The sequence below is a fragment of the Pelodiscus sinensis genome, chromosome 3 (assembly GCF_052426305.1).
Source record: "Pelodiscus sinensis isolate ZL-2025 chromosome 3, ASM5242630v1, whole genome shotgun sequence".
NCBI classification, from domain to species: domain Eukaryota; kingdom Metazoa; phylum Chordata; order Testudines; family Trionychidae; genus Pelodiscus; species Pelodiscus sinensis.
In genome coordinates, this window is record NC_143054.1 from 118,813,709 (window position 1) to 118,829,575 (window position 15,867).

General features: G+C 42.6%; 1 long non-coding RNA gene across 4 annotated transcripts in view; it reads left to right on the forward strand.

Annotated features, from left to right (window-relative positions):
- The window catches only part of LOC112544034 (uncharacterized), a 67,156-nt gene that overhangs the window by 34,925 nt on the left and 16,364 nt on the right, over positions 1–15,867 (forward strand). Inside the window, exon 1 of one of the 4 annotated variants that reach the window (XR_003087348.3) lies at positions 10,137–10,479. The exons of the other annotated variants lie outside the window; for them this stretch is intronic. This is a non-coding gene — a long non-coding RNA (uncharacterized LOC112544034). Of the gene's footprint in view, positions 1–10,136; positions 10,480–15,867 lie in introns of those variants that run through there. 4 annotated transcript variants of the gene reach the window in all.

Genomic DNA, 15,867 nt, shown 5'->3' on the forward strand with positions numbered 1-15,867 from the left:
TTTCCTAATAGCTCCTAACATTCTGTTAGGCTTTTGGACTGCTGCTGCATGTTGAGCTGAACTTTTCAGAGAACTGTCCACAGTGATGCCAAGATCTTTCTTAAGCGGAGCCTGTTAATTTTACGCTTAATGTGTAATTACGATATACATGCAATTGGGATTATTTATTCCAAGGTGTATTTTGTTGCAGTCATCAATGTTGAATTTTGTCTGCCATTTTGCTGTCTAATCATCTAGTCCTGTGAGATTCCCTGTAAATCTTCACAGTCAGCTTTGGACTTAACTATCTTGAATAATTTTGTATGATCTGCAAAGTTGGCCACATAACAGTATACTCCTTCTCTAGATAGCTAATGAATGTTGAACAGCACCAGTCCCAGTATAGAACCTTGGGAGGAGCCTTCTGTTTACCTCTTTCCATTCCAAAAATGAACTGTTTATTCTTACCCATCATTTCTTTATTTTAACCAGTTACCTTCCCTCCTGTCCCATGATTAAATTTTCTTAAGGGACTTTGATGAGGAACCTTGTCGAAGGCTTTCTGAAAATCCAATTACACCATCAAGTGGATCACTCTTATTCACATGCTTGCTGATAGCCTCAACAAATTCTAGTAGAATGGTGAGACATGACTTCACTTTACAAAAGTAATGTTGGTGCTTCCCCAATATATCATGTTCATCTGTGTGTCTGAGAATTCATTCTTCACTATAGTTTCTACCAAATTTCCTGATTCCAGCTTTAGGCTCACTATCCTTTGGAGCCCTTTAAAAAAAAAAAAAAAACTAGTGTTACACTAACTACCTTCTAGTCATTTGGGACAGAAGCTCATTTCAGCAATAGATTGCATACTGCAGTTAGTATTCACCCAAGAGTACTAAAGGAACTCAAATATGAAATTACAGAACTACTATCTGGTCCTGCTGGTTTGTTGCTCTTTAATTTCTCAATTTGTTCTAAAACTTCCACTACTGGTACATTAGTGTGGGATGGTATTTCAGATTTGTCTCCAAAAAGGATAGCTCTGATGTGGGCATTAGTGAAGACCAATGCAAAGAATTCATTTAACTTTTCTGCAGTGGCCTTGCAGCAAAAACGAAGGACTTGCAAGCAATGTTCCCTCTGATCTTTTCCATCCATGTGCAAATACATTTTATGTGGACTGAGGGATGTACAAATGTGCACCACCAATAGAAACACAAAACCTAGCTGTGGGCATTCTGCTAATCAGCTGGACAGCATAAAGTTTCTCCTGAGATAAAAATCACACAATTTATAGGGAACAACACTGCTTGCAAGTGTATGGAGACTGAAGCATAGCTTCTTTGAGGTAGTCTTTTTCAAGAATAGGTAGTTGGAGAGTTGCAGAGTGGGGAAAAATGCATGTAGCTGAATCTTTTCCTTGGATAGAGCATATCTGAATCTATGGCTGTCACTCCTGCACTTCTCAAACTCCCTTTTAAACTTTTAAAAACATATCAAATGGCAATACGTAAAATAGGGATTACAAATAACTAATGTAGTGTGCAGTAAAGGAGAAATACATCATTAGTGCATAAATCTCTTACAGATTGAAGACATGTAATAAATGAATTCAGTATGAAATCACTGAAGCCTAAACCCTTTACAAATAACAGTGACTAACTCAAATGTCTGAATTGAATCCTACAGCTTTTACTGCTGTTGGTTTCTCTGATAACCTGAGGGTGAGGCTCACCGTCCCTGTGAGTTGTGCAAAGGAGCTTTATAAAGCCCCAGATGTTACCCTGGGATAAATCCCCCTTGCTCAGAATTGAAGCCGGAAAGCTGTAGGCTATCCTCTGAGGACTCCATTGCAAACCCTGATGTAGGGAGGTGCTAGGGCTTGGGCTGAATCACATCCCAGCACCACTGAGTGCTGTGGAGATGTTGGATGCCTGCTACTGCTGCACAGGTGGCCAGCAACAGGCTCCTGTAACCGAGGCAGCACCTGTGGCTGTCTAAATTACCCCAAACAGCCCAAAATTCAGAGGGTACAAAGTAATTTGAAAGTCCCCTTATCTCCCTGTTCCCTGGGCTGAGAGATTCTGTGCTCAATCTCTTACAGGCATAGCTTAAAACTTTTCCCCTGAGAGTGTACCTCACGTTTTCACCCTATGTGAGTACTGAAGACTGGGCTTCTAAGGCTACGTCTAAACTACACCCCTCTGTTGGCAGAGGGATGTAAATTAGATGTTTCGAAAGTGCAACTGAAGCAGCGATTTAAATATCCCATGCTTCATATGCATAACAACATTCTGGCATTGTTTCGAACAAGTGCCATTTCAAAACTGAAACCGCGGTTTAGATGCAGTTTTTCCAACAGGGCGATCCTGTACGATCTTTCAAAAAATCACCCTGTTGTTGGAAAAACTGTATCTAAACCGCGGTTTCAGTTTCAAAATGGCGCTTGTTCGAAACAACGCCAGAATATGATTATGCAAATGAAGCATGGGATATTTAAATCCCCGCTTCATTTGCACTTTCGAAACATCTAATTTACATCCCTCTGCTGACAGAGGGGTGTAGTTTAGACACGGCCTAAGTGTTTGGCTTAGGAATAGTGCCTAGCACAGGCATTTCCATATCAGACGGTAGCATGCAAAAAATCACGATTAGCATTATTTTAGGGAAGTTTTTCCAATGAACTAGCAGATGGCTATGCTGATTTACACCAACTGAGGAGCAGGCCTGGTTTTTGAGGAACTGGGAGTAAATAAAGGCAGTGGGAATCCCCAAAGTCTGTCTGTATGAAACTCCTGCATATTTTCAGTCTGTAGTATTCATAAGCCACTGTTTGATGAATATGGCCTGAAGTGATGCGGGGAACTTATTGTAATTCTTTTCTGGCTGTGCTTTGTTCGGATTTATTTCTTAGTCAGTCAGGTCAGACGTTCTGTAGATTAAGACTTAGGACGCACATTTTGAATCCACAGACTAGTACTTGAGGTGAAATAGGAATTGCTTTATGTTTCAGAGCAGTAATGGCCTGAATTGCAAGAAATAACCACCATAATAAACTGCTGGTTTTTCCAGTCTGACACAAGGAGCAGGAACCCACAGTCTCACTGTAAGAGTGAGATTTTGTCTCTAATCACAATCACATGGATGGGAATACAGGATGAGTTTGTCTGATCTCTTTTTAAAAGATTTTATCCTATGAAGAAATATAACTGACTAGTCATTGAAAAAGTGATATTTGGGAAGGTATGTTATTTTCCATACAGTTACACAATAAATATGCTCAAACTGTGAAGCATTCAAACATCTGCTTTTAATTTTATTTTAAGGACATTGTGTGGATTATTCTTTCAATTTTATTTTTCTCATCGAGCAAATATCTTATTTTTCGTCACCTTCTCCCTCCTACATGCCAAGATATACACACCCCCTTCGAATTAATTGGTGTACAAGTCACTTGTTTCACTCTGAGAGTTTTGGGGATCTTAGCTCAGATTGGCGGGGCTGGCTGGATGTGGAGAGGCCTTTTCTGCTTTTGAAGAAGAATTCATTTTAAGATTCCACTGTGTGTTCTTTAAAGACTTCACCTCATGGGAAATTCCCCTTTGAATCTATAGCTTTCTTCTCTTCTCAGGACCTTTTGAATTCCAGGCTTTCATTATATGTTAGCTCTAAGAGACTTCCCTCTTTAAAAACTTAAAATGTCATGTGCGCTCTGTTTTTAAAAAGAAAAGGCTTCTTAGGAATTAATGAAATATTACAGAAGCATCCAAGGATACTGTGACAGATATGGCAGTTTCCTGCAGCATCATTAGGAGACTTTATTAAATTAAGTTTAAGTATTTTAGGGGGTAATACCATTGTATTAAATGAATGGTTTCTGGATTGTGGTCTGGGATTGTATGCAATGTATTGCGAAAGAGAGAGGTGACAGATGTGAGACATGGGGGTTCAAAGGACTATATTGAACAAATGCTAGACAATAATGTCTCTTGGAACAAAATGTTCCTGGAAAAATCTCTAGTGGGAAATGAACACAAATTCCTCACCTCCAGGTATACAAAATCAGAGCACTTGGAAGCTAACCCCCTTGAGGACTGAACCACTGTCTGCCAATCACCTGTTACATGAGCCCCCCGCTCAAAGTCCATAAAGGGAAGACTGAATTATTCCTGATTTTTCAGATCTGAAGGTGAGACAGTCATGAACATATTGCCCACTTGTGGGTTTTGAAGAACTGCCACCAACCAGAGCCCAAGGTTGGTGGTGGAGTGATCTCTGGTATGCTTTTTTAGTGTGCATGCAGGTTCTTGTAATTTTAATGCTTCTGCCATAAGAATAAATGTGCCTGCTTATAAAAAGCTGAAGGTGCAGGCAAATACACTGTTAATGGCCTTTAAAGAGAAAATAAAGCACTGCCTTTCAGACAGTCTGGCTTTGCAAGAAAATTCAGGACAGACAGCAAACAATGGAGCCTGGAAAATCCTAGTTAAGAAGTAGAGAGATGTGGATCTTCCAAAGACAGATGAAGGCAGAGGAGAAGCTTAGAGCAGGTCCCCTCGAGAGCCCGCAGAATGAGACCACAAGTGCAGTTCCCTTGAATGGTGACAGATGTGTCTATCGTGGCCAAGCTAGTTCCTTTGCTTTAACAGCAGCACCGGTATTGGCAATGGAGGTGGCTGTAGTGTAGATACATAGGAATTTGACCTTTTTACCATGTCTTCTACTTTGCCAAGCCACTACCTTGTCTTTCTCTAAATCCCTCTTTAAAACTCGCCTTTTCTGCAATGCATAAAGTACTGATTGACGATGGCAAGTCAGCTGCAGAGTTTTGATCTCTGCTACTGACTGACTAAGGATTGTTTACATCCTATTATATTTGTTTGTTATAGTGACCTGCTTCAACAGGTGCATGAAACAGACGTCTTGTCTTTCAGAGAGAAAGCTCTTTAGGGTGGGGATTGTCACTTACTATATGTGTATACTAGTTCAATGGGGCTCGGTCTGGTTGTGGTCTTCGAGCATATATAAAAGTTTAATAATAAGCCTAACCTGGCTTAGAACAGATGTTGGGGTTTTCGCTTTTACGGCTCCAAGTTCTAACAGAGTGTTTCCACAGAGAATTCATGCAGTGTGAGCCAGGGGGGTTGATCTACAGCAGACTAACCTGCCATGCAGTAACTGGCTGTATGGACTCTGCTGCCATGCACTAGAAGTTCTGTAGTGTGCTCTCTGAGGCGATTGAAATGGTCACAGTATGCTATGGAACTTTCAGTGTGGCTAGTTAGTGTGTGGCAATCAAAGTACAATAGTCACAGCCTGGCTTGCCACAGAGAAGTCCTGACACCAAAAGTTTCAACCACATGAGAGGCTTCTTGGTGGCAGTGTGGAACAAGATGGTGGGAATAACTGAATGCACCCATACACCCTGTTGTCATAGTCTTTGTACAAAATATCCCTGGTGGGGTATCACAGGAAAACGAATCACTTACTTGTCAATACAGGCAGTCCCCGAGTTACGCGGATCCGACTTATGTCGGATCCACACTTACAAACAGGGCTTTCTCGCCCCGGAGCTCGCAGGCAGCGGGACCGCCCAGAGCGCAGCAGTCCCGCCACCTCGACCTCCGGGGTGAGAAAAGCTGCTCCTGGTGCCTCTGGTCTGCTGGGGACCGTCTTCAGCAGACCAGGGACACCTGGAGCAAAGCTGGGAGGTGGAGGGGTCCCGCGCCTCTGAGGCTTTGCCAGAGCAAAGCCTCAGAGGCGCAGCACCCTGCCGCCACTGCGGCTTTGCTCCCCGTGTCCCTGGTCTGCTGGGGGGGCGGCGCAGCTAGTGCCCCCTCTCCAGCAGACCAGGGAGACGTGGAGCAAAGCCCCGGGCCTTTGGTAGAGCAGGTGGGGTGCTGCCGGTTGGTCCCGCAGCACCACTCCTTGGCGCTACTGGACCAATCCGGCAGCACCCCAGCTGCTCTGCCCCAGACGTCCCCAAGTCAGCCGCTGCTGAAACTGACCAGTGGCTGACTACAGGAAGCCCCTGCCCCGAGGCTTCCTGGAATCAGCCGCTGATCAGTGTCAGCAGCAGCTGACTTGGGGATGCCTGGGGTTCTTAAGTTGAATCTGTATGTAAGTCAGAACTGGCGTCCAGATTCAGCTGCTGTTGAAACTGATCAGTTTCAGCAGCGGCTGAATCTGGACGCCAGTTCCGACTTACATACAGATTCAACTTAAGAACAAAGCTACAGTCCCTATCTTGTACGTAACCCGGGGACTGCCTGTATTATGATGAAATGTGTGTAGGAAAGTTACAAACATAAACTGAGATTAGGTCTGAAATGTGTTTGAGACCAAATCTGGATAAACCACTTGCTCAGGCAAAAGACAAGCTGATGATCATCTAGCGTAACCCCCTGCACATTACAGGCTAGACATGGATTCCCAAACTGGGAAGTGTGCCCCCCTGAGGGGCGTGAAGAAATTCCAGGGGGGTGGGAGGTGACCCAGCCCTTTCCTCCCCCATCAATCCCACCCCAAGTTTTGCTGCTATCTTTTTCGGCCCTGGTCAGGTTTTTTTTTTTTTTCTTTTTTTTGTGCTTAAGTTTTGCTGCTATTTTTTTGGAGTGTGTGTGTGTGTGAGGTTTTCTCAAAAATCAAAAGGGGGTGTGATGCCGAAAAATTTGGGAACCACTGGGCTAGAGAATCATGCCCATACACTCCTGAAATAGACCTATAACTGAACTGAGTTACTGATGCCCTCAAATAGACAGAGTCCATTGTTTACTCTAGTTTAAACCAGCAAGTGACTCAAACCCCATGCTGCAGAGGAAAGTGAAAAATTCTTGGGGTTTCTACAAATCTGAGATGGATGAAAATTCCTTACTGGCTTCAAATATGGCAATCACTTGAACCCTGCAAATATTTGAAAGACACCCTCCTGCCTGAGCCAGACAGCTTGGAAAAAAACTCGATAATAATTCAGAGGCCTCCTTATCTCCAGCCACTGGAGAGTTTTGTTACTAGCAGTTTGGCTACATACCATCCACTCCATGAACGTGTCTCAGTCTTGAAGCCAGTTAGGTTTTTTTGCCTCCACTGCTTTAGAAGACTGTTCCAGAGCTTCACTCCTCTGATGGTTAGAAACCTTCATCTAATTTCAAGCCTTTGATCAAATTAGATAATCACAGTGGTCCCTTCCGGCTTTGGAATGTATGACCAAAGAATGCATGAAGCTGGTGAATGAATTTTTCTATCATCAATATGGGTAGAACTTCCAAGTCAGCTGCTGCTTGAGTTCCTTTAGCTAAGGAGCAGTTTCAACACATTTCTCCAGGGCTGTCATTCTGGCATGTGATAATTTCTGGGTTCTACAGTCCATCCCTCAATTAATTGGGTATCCCTCTTGTTGCTTTGGTGGGCTCTGCTCAACAATCTTCATTATTAAATAATCTGGATCTTCTCCTTAGTAAGGAATTTCAGTATCTGCTTTTAAAGTGGAGTGGAAAGGGGGATGGAGACAACATTTATTATGGATTTATACTGAGTGAATTTTTGAGCCTCCTTTGTTTTCCTAGAGGGATTAAGAATATTCATATGTACTGGAGAGAAACTAGCAAACTGGATTTGTCTGTGGTTATGGTTGGGTCACATTGGAGTCTTCCAGCCACCAAGGAATCCCAATAAAGAAAATCAAAACTAATATGTAACTCATCCTTCCATTGCCATACAAAGAACCGAGCTGATGGACAGAAGAGAGTGGTACTGATTAGATCTGTAGCAGTGATTCACAGCCTGGGATTATAGTTTCTGCAATTTGCTTCAGTTTGTACAACCCAAATATCAGATAACATTAAGGTTTACATTTTCCATGGAACGGTGTCTCAAGAATGTATTGATTCTTGCAGCATCAGATTACTCCAGAGCTTGAGAAGGCCAAAAGGAGAATTATACATTTTTTCCTGCTGACCTTCGAAAAACCAAGATTATATAACCACATATACAACTCTGTGACCTTGAGGGGCCTGAATCTGAAAGTGGCTCATGATTTACCGCAGCTTTTGTTTAAACAATTAAAAGGTGTCTTTATTACACTTTAAGAGAAACCTTGTTTTGCTTGTATTTGGATTGGGGTGGTGGAAGTGTGACGTATGGAAGGGGTGAGAGAGGTTACTGCAAATCTATGCACTTCATGTACAGTCCTTTTCATCATAGGCTAGGTTCTGATGTTAGTCTTTTCCTAAGTAGAAAGGAAGGAAGTAGAAAAAAGACTGTGATTTATGACCTAGCAAATGGCAAAAACACTCAGACTGGACAAAGCATTCATGTGCTAATTACTCAAACAATTAATGAAGCAACTAGGAATACTGAAATGTATTCACAGCAATAGCTAAACAGATTGGGAAAATGGTTTTTTTTTTTTTTAAGTTGTGGTTCATCTCCCCCCACCTTTTCCCTTCGGTTTTTTCTAAGAGTGAGTACACAAATCACAGGGCAAACGACTGTGGGATTTACAAGAAAAAATAAATAGAATAAACATTATTCTCTATTTGGAACCTATATTTTTTTTTTGTCCATGTAAATGTGGTGCTGTGTGTTTGATATAAAACATTATGGTTTTGTTGTTGGCTTTTGAAGGGGTTACTGGGTTACTTCTTTTTCAATATCGTATCTGCTTAATAGTTTGAGAATTTGTTCAATATTGTACAACTATGTAAGACTATATGAAACATCAAGCCTATTATGAAATATGGACTTTTTAAACCAAGGTGTCATTTTTTTTTAATTTATAGTGTCATTTTTTTAATTTATAGTGTCATTTCAAAGTATTTTATTTTTTTCGACAAAGGGCTTATAGTAACTAGGTCTGCAGTTGTCTTTTTATAGATCTACTAACTGCTTTTCTTTATAATGATGTGCTGTGAATGCTATGCATGGGTCAGAAAATACAATAAGAGAATATTCATGATTGATTTTGAAGAGACCTATTATTTTTACCCCAGTTCTGCTAGAGAAATACCAGGACTGCAGTCTTTAACCAGTCAATCCATTGCTATCGATGTCTCTTAGGTATGCTTTAAATAAACCACTGGAAAAACATGCTGGACAGCTCTTAGGAAGATAATAACAGTAATTAAATTATGATTCTTTGGGGAAAAACCCTCAGCAAACCACTGATGCAAATTTATTTGAGCCATATCCTTAGTAAGATGGATAGATATAATATAGAAAAAATAAGTGGCTGAGCATCCAGAAGACACAATACTTCCTTTGTTGGATTGCAGCTGGTCCTGCCGCAGCAGGTGTCCTGGACTTGTGCGGCAGGCACAGGAGCCTGTGCCTATCGCCTGACCACAATCACAAGTCCTATCCCCGGATTCTTGGCCTCCTCTCATTCCATCTTCCTGACAGCTGCTGCACTTAGCTGCCTCACTGTTTTCACAAGCCATCATGTAGTCCTTGTGGTAACTGACACCAGGATCAAGGGTGGAAAGTCAAGGAAAAGAAAAAAAAAGACGTCAACGGAGGCGATGCTGCTAATTCTACAGGTTCATACCGATCACTATATTTGGGAAATACGTAAGGGGCATCTTCAGAGAGGCAAAAATAAACACAACACTTGGATTATGTTGTGGGTGTGTGGGGGAGCAATGTTCCCTCTCCTCTTAAGCAATGACAAATAGCTGCAAAATCTCCCTAATTTCAGAACATATGGTGTCCTCTCAGACCGAGAGAATAATACTTGTTTGTATAATTCATTCCCTCAAGGGTTTCAGATCATATTGCAAGTGACTAATAAAGTCTCCAGCCATTCTTCTGACATATGGGAGTAGTAGTAGATCCATTTTACAGGAGGCAAAATTAAGATGCAAGGTGCTTAACTGATTTGCAGAGTATGTGACAGACCTGGGAATGGTTCTTGGGGGGGAGGGGTGTCTGACCAACTCTAGGTTCTCTTCTCTGTCAGTGTTAGACACCGGTCCCACTATTAAAAAAATAAATAAATCTCTGGCAAGGGTTCCCAGGCTCTTGGGAGAAGTAGTAATAATAATATAATATAATATAATAAAAATAGAACACAGATTTCCATCTGTAAGTAACTTGCTGTTGTTGAGGCAGAACCCCATGAAAACTGGGTTTGTAACTCGGCATGGCCACAGTTGAAATGGTGCCCTGAAATACACATTGCCGTTAAAATCGCTACTTATTTTGTATTCATGCTTTACTCAGGCAACCTCTCATTGACTTCCTGGTAGTGGCCTCATTGCTTAGAGGATCATCCTCCACAGGAGAACAAAATCAAATCAAGCAATGCTCACAGTGATGGCTGTCTAAGCAGTACTATTCAGTGCACAGGCAACGTATGAGGGGGCACGAGAGGTCATGTGTCCCTCAGATGAGTCATGTGCCTTCCCCCCGCCCCCAGGATTTTAATTGCTGGATCTCAATGTTGTCATTCTGCTCCCTGCCCTTTTCCCCTGCAGGGCACCGGTGGCTTCTGATTCAGAAGTACGTATATTTTGCATTATACTATGTATAGGTGGTGAGCCAGTCTAGCCAGAGCAGAGAATAACATCAGCCTGAATTCAGCTATCTGTTGTTAGACTTCTGCATTCTGAAAGGAACTTACCGGGTTGCAGGCTGACCTGTTTTGTTGTGGGAACAGTAAGAAAACTAAAAGAATGCTGTAGTGTATTTAAAACAACTGTGTTTTGTTGGTATCGGTTACTTATGAGTCTGTGGCCAAGAGAAGTGATGAGTAACTGTTAAAACAAGACTTCAGTGACAATGCTCAGTGGGTGACAGGAAATCAACATGAGCTCTGCTTGAGCAGGAAGGAGTAAAAATTTCAATAAGAACCTCAGCATTAGCACCAGCTGGAGGGTTGCATGCCCCATGCCCAGCCAGAAGCTTACTTCCTGCCACCAACTGAGTATTGTTAATGCAGTTTTGTTTTAACAGTTACTCATCACTTTCTGACTGCTCCTTCTGTGCAGTAGAACAATTCAGTCTAACACAAATCAGTTCCCTTAAGAATAATGTTCAGATATAATTTAAGGGGGGCTCTTCTGTAGTAAAGAAGAATAATCCCTGTCGCTTCAGAAATGTTTCAGATGAAGTTCTGTGGCTTGTGTTTATAGGAGAGGTCAAACTAGATGATCGGAGCTGTTCCTTTTGGCCTTCAAAATCTATGAATTTTGTTATTTGTGCTAGCAAAGCTGACTTACAGCTACGTGTTGTAATGTGTTGCATGCTTTCACTGAAAGATCAACATTCTGCTTTCCATAACTTAGAGCCCTGTTTGATTTTTGTTATAGGCCATTTGGAAGGGTTGATTTTATGTCACAAGGGCAGCCTCACGTTTTTGTGACAATGTTTTTCTTTGCTCCTACCCCCTTGTTGTGACTACAGTCTCTCTGGGTCAGGTGTTTTGTTCAACATTCCTTTTTTGCCTCAGTTCCCAATCTTCTGCTTCTCTTGCCTTTTGTCTGTTTTCTCTAGTTAGGTCCAGATTGTGGCCTGCCATGCATATTCATGTAGGGGAATAAGGGAATGCAACACATCCTCTTACCGTCCCTTCCCCAGCTACAAGTACTGAGAGTAACAGTGCAGAAGGGAAAGCAGTTTCCATGTGGTTATTAAATTCCACCTACCCCTGAACATGTAGTAGGGAGAGGGCAAAAAAGGGTGAGAAGAGAGCAGATTCTTGGTTCATCGAACACCACCATCCTACTGCCTATACAGGCCAGCAGAGCTTTGTCGTCAAACTGGGACAAGGATAGCCTAGAATAGAGCTTGGCTCAGGAAACATCCCTTATCACTTTACTCCGGAGTAAGGGGAAACCAGGATGCAGATTGTGTCACCGAATCACAGCTTATTTGGGGAGAGGGCTACTCTCTGGGCAACACAGCTCTGTTACCCCATGAAAGAGGATTGTGGAAAATTCACAATTTAGTTCGTTGATGGAATGCTTTAAGTGTTGCAGCTGTTTCAGAATACGTGTTTATGTAGTGCCCATCTCAATGAGGCCCTGATGCTGGTTAGGTATTGTCGTAATCATCATCATCTAAAGAATTTGGAGACTGGGTTTGTTTCCAGGGTTCCATTTTGGGCCTGTCTCAATCTGACTCAAATATTTTCTTGTTTAACATCAATCACACACTTCTTTGTTTATTTCCCTTGCTATTAAATGGTGATTACTAAAATTGTTCCCAGTAGGTCCTTTTATAAATCTCAGCTTCTGTAATACCTTTAATTTTCTGTCCCAATTTCTTCCTCACTGCTAACACCTGCAGTCTTTAAATGAGAAATGTTACAGTAGAACCTTATTGTGTAACATAGCCGTGGCAAGCTGCAGTGTCCTAATCAAATCTCACACCTAATATGGAGCTTGGATTTCAAGGTAGTTTGAAAGTACTCCAAGGCACTTGTTATTCAAATGATGAAGAGCCATTCTTGATTCACTATCCTACTCTTCAGAACACTTGGACACAAAGAGTGGGTGTTCGAATTAGATTGCAAATCGGGGTTCTCTGTGGTGTATCTGTATGTATCCTAAAGGAGAAGGAGTTACCAGGAAAAGGAAAGGAATTGTAGTTGCACAATGGCATGTTTCATTTAAAAAATGTGAAGAATTTGGGTGTCTGAACCTTCAGAAGTCACCTAATTTCTCACTAAACTTGAGGTGATTATAAGCCTTGAATTTACCACACTGGTAAGCTGTCTTGAATGTGTGCAGCCCAAATGTGCTGCTCATGGTCAGCAGGCCTCCATGCCTCCCATTTTCTTTAGTAAGCAGTAGTATGGTTCCTACATTGTGACTTGGATTTTATGTAGGCAGCTGGAACCTAGTTCTGATCTTGCTTATGTGAGTTTGAATCAAATATAAGCTGTCGGACATCAGTGGAGATATCCTGCTTTTAAAATCGGTCTGCATAACATCAAAATCAACCCTGATAGGTCAAACTCTTGTTCTGCGTAAATCCAGAGCAAGACAGTTGACCTCATTGATTTACTAATGTAAGTGAGAAGAGGCTCAGGCTTTCATTTCAAGAGTTCTCCTTGACCGCTCAAGTTCTTGTAATGTTTGCACTTTTCTAATCCTGCTGGTTTTAGATGAGGAAATCAGGTTAATTAGCCCACCATGGCTAATGATCAGATCCAGGATGTGCCTTTATCTCAGTCGCTTGGAATGAAGAAGGAAAAAAACAACAAACAAACAGATTCTTTTTCTAGATACCCCAGTGACGGGGACACAAGAATCTGAATTGGATAGAAGAGTTCACAAACAGGAGAAGAGGTTGCCATACTATCTGGATTGGCTCACAACTGAGAGTGCCTACCACAGGACACACTGTCAAAAACAGGGCAGACACTCAAAACTGGCAGTGTGTTCTATACTTAGATTGCATCCACCTGGTAACAAATGTGAACTCCTGGATGCTTATAACAGTCTTACTCTGGAGTCACAGACAGTCCCCCCTGGACATTCGTCTGCCTCACCATCCAGATAAACTAGACTTAGTAATAAATGGTTGCACGCATACATGCGCGCACACACATATATCCTACCACCACATTCGGGCTGCTTCCAGTACCAGATCAATTCGAACCTTAAATCTTACACCAAAGACAATGCCCGTAGCCAATCCTGCAATAAACTATCCAAAGATTTATTAACTAGGAAAAAGGGAGGAGAATTATTTAAGCAAACATGAGTTAGTAATTTATGTGTGTATCTCAACTCTGAGAGTGACAATGTCAGTGATCTGTCTATTTAAAGTGTCTTTCAGGGCAACCCCCGGAGGCAGCTCTGGGGAGTTCTGGCTTCATTTTACAATCTCCGGTCCTTCAGAGTTCAAAGAGTGAAAAAAGATACAGTGTGTTCTTGTCAGAGAAATTCCTGCACCCAACTCGTTGTGGTGGTGGTGGCGGTGGTGGCAATCAGCAATCAATGCATTCTTTTGTCCTTTGGTTTTCCACAATGTTTTGCTGGCCTTTTCATGTTAGGCAGGTGACAGCAATGCCAGTGGCAATCTAGTACTTCACACTAGGTAATGTTTTTCCTCTCTCTGGGTTCACAGTTGCAGCACAAACACTTAAATGGGATGTAGCTTATAAAATGGGATATAGCTATTATGAGATTAATGCATGCAGCAACATTCATAGAGTCTAAACACTAAATACGTTCTTGGAAGACTAATAGGTATTTTAAGCAAAACTAAACAATAGGTAACCTGATCTGTTCTCAAGCTACGATGCTATTAGGTCTTAGCTAACGCCTCCAGCATGAGCAAGAGCTGGCAGCTGGCCTGCTAGTGCCACAGAAGTGATGGAAGCTGGCCAGCAGAACCTGGTCGGTTTGGAACTGGTAATCTTGCAAAGCCACACAATGGAAGACGAAGTTCAAATAGTCATGCTACCTATTTCTTATAAGTCCATGCATTTGGTAGCCCATGTGTGCTAGCACAGGCAATCTGGCTTTTATAGGTGGTACTCTAATGACTTGATTTTCTTCTCACTCACATGGGAGTAGAGAGGGGTAACTGCCCTGACATCACTGGAGCTACATGGTGATGAACTTGTGGGTGGTCCGAATCAGACATCAAACAGAGCCCCAGCCCCATCTTCAGGCAAAACCTCCCATTTTGATATCTGTTTTTTGTCGTCTAGTAAAAGCTGGGAGAGTCTCAATGACCGATCACAGCCGCTTTGGCTTAAGTGCCCCACAAATTACAAAGAAATAAGGCCCCACTCCAGAGCACATACATTAGAAGCTCCTCATCTGAATCAAGAGTAAACATCAATAGGTCGAAAAATCTAAGGTTAGGGCTTCAGTACAAATTATGACTTACTGCAGGGCTACTCAACTTTGGGGCCACAGTGATACTCACAGGACATGCTGAGGGCCACAACTTAGGTGTGGTTGCATATACATGCCAATATATGCAAATATCTTCTTTCCGGGGGTCATGAATACAAAGCACTTCCCACAATACCCCAGAACTCCCGGCACCACCTCCCTAGGAGCTATAAACCCCAACACCCTGTACCTATTTGTTCCAGCCAGTCCGTCTGCTTTCTTCTTTCAATGCTCACCTCACTTGGGAAACACCTCACTGTTGTGGAGCATGTTCCCGGTAGAGGCCATGTTCAAAGGATCCCACCTGTGGACGGTGTGTTAAACCCCGCATAAACCCAAACCGTGCTGTGGGCTGCATGCGGCCTATGTGTTGAGTAACCCTGACTTACTGCATTTTTTGGGAGGGGGATAGGTAATCGTATATTTATATAATGACAAAACACTTCAGAGGGGTCAAGTACATAAATGTGCTTATTTACTTTGCACACATAGTTTTTCTCCACATAAGAGATGTAATAATCTGTCAGATATTTCCACTCAAACAGAAATGAATGTGTGCAAAATGGAAAGCTGTATAAAAATTGTTCCATTCAGTCCCATGCAGAATTAGTATATCAGGCAGTTGCTTATATGTGCCTCCATGGGTGGTGGATGAATTTAGGGCTGGGAGAGGCAAAATCCCAGCCCTGTCCCTTCTGCCTGAGGCCTTGCCCCACCATGGGAACCGAGCCTCTCCTCTACTGTAGGGGCAAGCTCCAGCCTCCTACAGGAGCTTCCCTGGCACTGGAGCATGGGGCGGACCATGGCCTCAGCCTTCCCCAGCCCCAGAGCATGGGGTGAGCAGGCAGTGCACAGCCTCCCCAACCTCAGCACAGCTGAAGTGTGGGAACCATGCTGAAGCTAGAGGAGGAGTGTGAGTGGCTCCATGCCTCCCAGTTTTGCATTGCCTTTCCCGCCACTTATACCTGCTGCCCATGTCTGCCTCCCTGGGTAACCATGGACTAGCAGGGGTTAAATGCCAGTATAAGAATAA